This window comes from Chlamydotis macqueenii, chromosome 15, assembly GCF_036417535.1.
Source record: "Chlamydotis macqueenii isolate bChlMac1 chromosome 15, bChlMac1.mat, whole genome shotgun sequence".
NCBI classification, from domain to species: Eukaryota; Metazoa; Chordata; class Aves; order Otidiformes; family Otididae; genus Chlamydotis; species Chlamydotis macqueenii.
The window spans coordinates 550,334-558,080 of record NC_141570.1 but is presented as its reverse complement, the minus strand read 5'-3'; the positions used below and the strand labels follow the sequence as shown (position 1 = coordinate 558,080).

General features: G+C 57.2%; 1 long non-coding RNA gene across 1 annotated transcript; it reads right to left on the bottom strand.

Moving 5' to 3' along the window:
• Positions 1–428: 428 nt before the first annotated feature.
• LOC147598788 (uncharacterized) lies at positions 429–2,112 on the bottom strand. Its single transcript, XR_015260187.1, has 3 exons — positions 1,918–2,112; positions 1,510–1,601; positions 429–1,391 (listed from the first exon to the last, which is right to left on the bottom strand). It is a non-coding gene; the product is annotated as an uncharacterized LOC147598788 (long non-coding RNA).
• Between the last annotated feature and the right edge of the window lie 5,635 nt (positions 2,113–7,747).

The following is a 7,747-nucleotide window of genomic DNA, read 5'->3' as shown; positions in this document are numbered from 1 at the left end:
ACGGCTGCAGAGATGCTGCGAAGGTGCCTTCTGAGCCACGTTCGAAACACCCAGTGCCCGGATGCTGCCTGGCCAGCAGACCCTTCCCCACGAGGAGCCAGGCCAGCCCGCGCATCGCACACAAAGCTGCTCTTTGAGGAATCAAACGCCGAGCAAAGTGAGTCTGATTGGGAGCAAATCTGCCCCGAGCCCTGGGTGCGCGGCACCGCAAAACCGTGCCACAACAGCCCTAAGCCAGGCACGCTGTGCTGGAGGGTTGAAGTGCTGGAACACAGCAAGAAAACAGATCTATAGCCCTAGAAAAGCCTCTGAATTAAAACTTTAAGTAGTAGTAAATCTCAGTTTTAATAATGCAGATTAACACTGCTGAGAGAAAATCAAGTTTTGCTGAGCCGGAGGAGAAAGCAGAGAAATAAAACCCTATCACGAGGCAGCAGCACCGAGCCATGGGGCTGCTGCTGCGTGGGACCCCTGAGACAGGAGCGGGTACAGAGCGACGGCGCGGCCGCCACGGAGTCCCAAGGAGCTGGTGTCGCTGCTGTCAGAGAGACCGCGGGCAGCACTGCCGGGTCCTGGAGATCGTATCTACAAACCACACCTGGCTAACGAATTTGTGTTTGACAGCTTCCAGCATTAGACAATTTGTACAGCATGAGAATGTGTCTGCACACTTGTCACCAAAGACTTGTAAAGCAGCACTGCGGCCACACGCCGGGCATGCCGCGTCCATCACGCGCTGCAGGCGCGTTATGTACACAGCTGAAGTACACAACCATGTGCCGCGGCCATCGCTCCGGCGCGATGCGGCCATCTGGTCCCACGCCCCAGCGCATCCCTTCACCCTGCACTGCCCAGCCCGGCTGCGCTCGAGCGGCTGGCAGGTGATTGGAGAGGCAGAAAATTACAACTTTGGTTAAAAGGCTTCTGCTGTCGGCTGGGGAAGCAGAGGAAGCCAGTGGAAATGTAGGAGCCCACGCAAACAGGAGGAAGGCAATAGCTGTCTGGGCTATTCAGGTGCTCTCGGAAACAGAGGAAAGTTACCCGAGGACAGCAGGACATACTCTGGCAGCGGTAAGGAAAAGGAGATTACAGAGAATGCACTCCAACAGCAGCAGATCCCATGTCTAGGGGGATGGCAAAGATGCCGGTTTGTCTGTACACTTTCACGTACGTTCGGCCAGCACTTTTGTTCTGCACTCAGAGCCATTGTGCCCACATGTCACACGCGGGTAAGTGCTCTCAGTCAGTGATTATAACCATTCTTGCAGTGCCCCACGGCTGAAAAACACGTGTCCATGAAGCCTGAGAAGAGGTAGAAGGAAAAGGTGTCCGGCCCATTGCTCGTTCCTGTCCAGGGCTGGGGCTGGGAAGGATTGCAGGGCTCTGGGGAGCTGTAAGGGGAGGGAGGAGGAACCCGACGTTCAGGAAGGCTGAAGAGCAGAGCTGCCCACAGGGTGCTGCACAGACTGTGCGACTGCGGCCTCAAGGAACAGCGACAGGACAGCTCACCATGACCCACGGAGGTTTAACAGGCAGGGTTTAACAGTCCAGCTGGCGTGGAGCAACGGAAAACTGGCCTTGTCAAACAATCTCACCTCCTCCTTCAACGAGATTACAAGTTGGGCTGATTAAGGCAATTACACTGATGGATCGGGCTGCTGCGAGGTGTTTGGCACTGTATCACACACCAGTATGAGTGAGATATCACCCACGCCACAGCCCGTGCTAAATGGATTAAGCGGCAGCTGAAGTGTCTGTCAATGAGGAATCTCCACCAAGGAGTCGCCTCTCAGGGATGAGCGCAGGTTGGACGCTGCTCAGCCGCGTCACCAACATGGACAGAGCAGGCAGCCCTGCCGCGCAGGACCCAGTCACCGGCACCGGGTGCAGGGCCAGCTGCCCCTGTGCAGCACTCACCTTGAGAAATGCTCGAGATGCACTGACAAGCAACACAGCACCAGGGGCCAGCATCAGGCGATGGCCACATGGGTTGATGTGCAAACGCAGGCGTCAATCGGCAGCAGGGAGGACTCCCTCAGTGACGTTTCCCCTGTAACACCAAACACCTCATCAGTCAGGTGCCTGCTGCAGCCCACAGTCTGCAACCATGAAATTATGTGACTCTGCCTTGACCTCCAATTTTCTACAGTTAATATCTCCTACAGAACACACACCACAGCTTGGTGGCATTTCCCTGACTCGGCCAACAAGAAATGCGGTCTCAACACATGGATCTCTGCTAATTCACTGGGGTCCCTCCCCACCGAGACTGGGAGCTGGCTTGCTACGGTGAGGGCTCTACCAAGGCTCCCATCCCGCGCCTAACAGCGGGGCCTGCTTGTGCGCCTTTGCCGTGAAAGAACATGATGGGGCTGACACCTCCCTGCAGAGACCTGGCCACCTTGCCCCTGTCCGCCCACAGGGATTGTCCTCACCAGCCCACCCAGGCGCTGATGCTCCGTCAGGTCCGTGCCTGGAGGAACGCTGCGCTGTCTGGGAGAACAGGACAGGACTTGCAGAAAGAAGACAAGGAGCTCCAGCTGCCACAGGGCTGCCTGGGGGAGCCCTGCTCCTCAGAGATCCCTGGGCCGGTACCACGAGCCACAGGTGGTGATACAGACACTGCGCTCACCACGCACTCGGTCCGGACGGCTCCAGTAAAGGCTGATCCCAAAGCTCAGCTGCCCTCGCTCCCAGCTCACGCCAGCATCCCTCTTGCTCCATACATGGCTCTTCCTCCAGTTGTGGCTGTGGAAACAGGCACTGCAGACAGACACCTATCCAAACACAGGCTGAGCATCTGCAAGCGGCTGCTTTCATTTGCCCACCCTCTTCCAGAGGATTTAAAAGACACTCATGACTTAAAACCAACAAAAATCTCTGACTGGATGTGTGGCAGAGCAAGAGGAGGCGAGGACCTGGAGCCCTGCACAGGGACCCCCGAGCACTCGGGGACCTGGCTCAGGAGGGCTGTCGAGCCGCTCGAAGGGCGTGTTTGGGTGGGCAGGACTTCACACTGTGATGCTCTCCACCGGCAAGCCCATGCCAGCAAAGCATGCTGGCACTCTCTGAGAGAGCAGAGAGGAGAGCCAAGCACGAGCCCCCAGTGCTCCTGTGCCGGTGGGGTGAGTGCCATGCCGTGGCCGCAGAGGTCCAGCCCGTCTGTGCAGAAGGGCAGAGGGGTCGCACACCCCCGTCAGAGCGCTGCTGGCCCCTGCCTGGAGCGGCTCCTCCCTGGGCACACATTCCCACCCTGACCCAAGCCCGCTCCAGCCACACGCAGCCCCGGAGCAGGAGAGCTTCAGAGGCAATGCCCGGGGCTCGCAGGAAAAGGGAAGAACCCCAGCTTCTGCCGCCGCTCTCAGGCTCGCTGCAGCAGTCGAGAAGCATCTGATCTTCCAGGAGACTGATAGAGAGAGGATGCTGGTGTCATTATCAAGTTAATTAGAAAAACTCAAATGGAGCTTTAAACATTTTTATAATGCATTTGGGCCTTTTTGGCAGGATTATTGCATCTTTTGGGTTTCCATTTCCCATTAAAGTGTTCTCAGTAGTGTATATATAAAAGCCATGTGATCTTGGCTCCTTGCTGCTTTTCTTCTTTTTTTTAGAGACATTTTTTTCGGGTAAGATTTATTAAATATTGTAATCAGTTAAATTCTGGCAGCTTAAACATTTTCTTTAATAGCCTTGTTAAATGTGGATTAGATTTAAAATCCTTGCCTCTGAACTCTTGAGCAGCAGTATTTATACGCAATGTTAAAAAAAAATTAAAAGCTTTACAAAGTGGTAATTACTCCTCTGCTGCAGGAGGAAAGAGACCGACTCTCCGTGTTATTTTAAGGCAAGTTTTCCAGCCTCACCCTTCTCGGCAATACGACTCTCCTGCAATCCATCCCTCCCGAGGCACCCCTCAGCCGGGGTTTGGGAACGGCTGCGTGCAGAGCCGGTGCCGTTTAAAGCTCCGTCGGCGCTGGCTTTGGCTTGGACCGAGGCGGGCGAGCTGCGGGTCCCCGCCTCGCCCGAGCCCCCGGCCGGCGGGACCCCTCGGGGCCGGGCCCGGCCGCGGTGCAGCACCGCCCCCCCCTCCCCGGTGAGTGAGCCCCCGGGCCGCCCCCACCTCGGCCCCGCTCCCCTGCGCTGGGCTGGGCCCGGCAGCCGCAGGCGGAGCCCCTCAGGCGCAGGGTGGGCAGCAGCTGCAGCCCCCCTCCCCAGGGCCGCCGCTCCGCTCCGCTCTGCTCTGTTCACCCGCTGCCTTCAGCAAGCCCATCGGAGCCGGCGGGCGGGGCTGGACGCCCGGCGCTCGCTGTTAATCACATTTAAATACTTTTGCTGCGTCTGAACCGTCCCCGCCCTGGTGTCACCGCAGCTGCGGGAGCGCCGCACAGAGACCTGAGTGCTCCCTCAGCCCAGGAAATCTTCCGGCTGCCATAAGAACAGAGGGGAAATTCCCTTTCCAGTTCCCCTGCCTTTTCCCCCACGCAGCGGCTCCGTGCTGCCCGCAGGTTGGGACAGATGGGGTGCGTGGGGGCACTCAAGAGCCCCCCAACCCCAGCCCACAGCTCCCTGGCCCCCTCCCCGCCGGCCTCCCCCAGTGCCGTCCCGCAGGGCTCCCCTCCTTCACGCCGAAAATCCCCGCTGCTGCCCCAGGCGGCCGCCCTGCCAGCCCGGGGGGGTTTGCTGGGCACAAGGCGGGTGCGAAGGGCTGAAGCCCAAGCCTGGCACCGGAGACGCGCGCTGTGCCCGCTGGCGCTGCCGACGTCTCGCACCATGGCAGGCACGCTGCTCCACGTCACTGCAGCCGCGTGCCGAATGTGCTGACAACGCTCGCCCTTGTGATGCTGCCAGCCTGGTCAATGCGCGCTGGCAAGGCAGCCAGCCCAAGGCAATTCCACCCCCCCGCCCTGCCGTGCCCACCCCAAGGCCCCGGGAGGGCCATGCACTGGCCGCAGCAGAAGGCAGCGGCACCCGTTGCTCCGTCGCTGCATGTGAGCAGCAGTGGTGTCAAGGCTCTGCAGCTGGTCCTGTTCGTTAAAAAACATGTTAATGAGCTGGAAAGGGCACAGGGGTGAGCAGTGATTTACAAAATGCACTTGACGACACCAATTTCGGTGAGAAGGAGCCAAGCAGCACCTCAGGGGCAACCACATCGGCCACGGGCACCTCAAATGCAAAGCCAGGAACCGGGGAGGCCTGACCACCCCGCAAGCCCTGCGAAGGTCTGAGAAACTGCCCTGGCTGCTGGAGGGGGGACCTCTGCACCCCAGCATGAAACACAGATGGGCGGGGCAGGGTGAGCCCCGTACTGACCGCAGGGTGCATCCCAGCCGTGCAGCACCCGTGTCCGCACAGCCTTTCTGGGCAGAAGGCAGCGTTACCAAAAGCCCGGTCAGATGGCCTGGAAGTCAGGGTGGGTCTGGAGGATTCCAGAGGGTGCCCCGGAGTGAAGTTGCCAGGCTTGGGGGCAGCATCCTAAACTCTGGGGGAGCAAAATTACCCCCATGTGTGTTATAGAGTATGAGTCCCCACGCAGCACCCCGTGCAGAGCCTACCTTCCCCTACTCACGGGGCAAGGGGCAGAGCAGCCCACCCGCTGCCGCGGCCCTGCCTGGTGGCACTGAAATAACTCAGTTCCTCCTGTTGGAAGGATGAGTTTTGCTGAATATTTCTGAGGAACAGAAGGCACCTTTGGGAACCTTAACCGGGTTTTAATGAAGCTTTTTGCCATTGAATGTAAGTCAATTTTCTTGGAGTGATTACCCTATCTCTAGAGGGTATTGTAGGAATAGATGAGAACTAGAGAGGGACAAGAATAATATCAAGGACTGGAAAAATTCTCAAATAAGGAGAGACAGAAAAACAAGGTAGAAACAGAATGAATAAATAATAAATGGTCTTGAAGAGACAGTCAGGGAGCTCCTCTCATCCCACTCTCATAACAAAGGGAGACAAAACATGACGTTGAATTAATAGGTGGAATAAAGGGGAAATACTTTTCTCATGTGAGCTGTAACAAGCGCACGAGTCTCAGCACCATGCAAGCCCAGGCGTGCTCCCAGGGAGCAGGGTGTTCCACTCTGCCTGACAAGGGCAAAGCTGCGGTGCCCGGGAACCCGGCGTGGCTTTTCCCCAGCTGCCAACGGCTCCCTCCCCGCAGGAGAGGCGCCTGCACCCAGCTGGAGAGAAACGGGAACTGGGATCTGCGGGCTGAGGCCTCTGCAGCCGGACACCAAGGGAGGATGCTCTGCTGACGCCCCAGTGTGCAGACGCTGCGCACCCACCCCTCGGCGCGGTTCCATCCTCTGGATCTGCAGGTGTCACCCAGAGGGACCGTCACCCAGCCACGGGTGAAACACGGCAATAAACAGACCTAAAACGTGCTAATGCAGAAGGAGGGCCGCGAGCAGACTTTCCCATCTCACGGTCAGTCCTGTGGAGCTGGCCACCGGGCTGGGACCGCAGGGAAAAGGAAACTCTCCAGTTCTGTACTAGGGAATGAAGACTTTCTCCTTTTAAAACTCATAAACCAACACAGACCGTAAGTTAAAAAATAAGGATCCCCTATTTACTGCAACAACCACTGCGCTCATTATGAATTATTTAGCATAATGCACTTTCACACCGGCCCCGCTGGCTCAGTGGCCCCCTCTCAATTAGGGGCTTATGGCAGAGGGGTCAGTAATAACAGGTCACTTAAAATGTAAATAGAAGTGACACTGGCAATGTGCCAGAGCATTTATCTATCCTGTGGCATTACTGTAAAAATGTGTTTATGAAGACCAATTCCTAGCATGTTTACTTGTCACACAAAAAATGTGTTCAGCAAAGTGCACATTATACACAATTTCCTGGAGCAGGAGCAGATCCGGCTGTTCGGAGTGCAGCCGTACAGAGCCCCGCTGCCAGCTGCCTCGCCGTGGATACAGGGGTCTCCTGGCCCTGGCAGTGCACCCCCAGCCTCCACCCCAACCTCGGCAGCTGGGGCAAGGGCTGCAGGGTTTGGAGGGTGTGCGGGCAGCACCCCAGGAGGCGCTGGCCCCACGTGGGAGGCGAGCAGCTCTTGGAGCATCACGTCCAGGCTTGGGACGGCGCGGTCCCCGCAAGCTCTAAGCACAGGGATCCATGCAGGCACAAGAGAGCAGCCAGGAGAAGTTCTTCAAATGAAATGTTTTGTGGCAAAGAAACAAATTTGATGACCCTGAAACTTCTCACGGATCGAGTTTGGTTTTGCGGATTGATTTGGCGTTAAAAAGCACGGTATTTTAAGCAGAAGTTTGGGGGCTTTTCCATCTGACGCCACTTAATGTTCTTAAAAAGTACAAATTCAGTAAGGAAACCAGGTTATTTGCTTTGGACCACATTAAGTACTTCGACCGCACAGAAAGGTTAGCCTTTGTCTCGTGTTTTACAGTGCTTTTTGCTTTGCTAAGTATTTGAAAAGTTGTTTAATGTCAAGCCAATGTTCCTGGGCTTTCCGAGCGGCAACCAAAGAGAAAAAGCAGCTTTTTACACCACTCCTCTGGACGTCTCCCAGCTGGCAGCCTTTCCTCCCCTCTCTCCAAGGCAGCCTCCATTCCCGGCCAATCGATCTCCGCTGCAGCGCGGCTCCGGCTCCCCTCCCGCTGCCCGACGCCAACAGGCAGGGCCGGGCTCCCAAGGGACCGCGGGGACCCCGCTGCCGCCTCCTTCAGCCGGGCAGGGCTCCCACCTACACCCGCAATAGTCTCCATTTGCCATGAGCAGGATT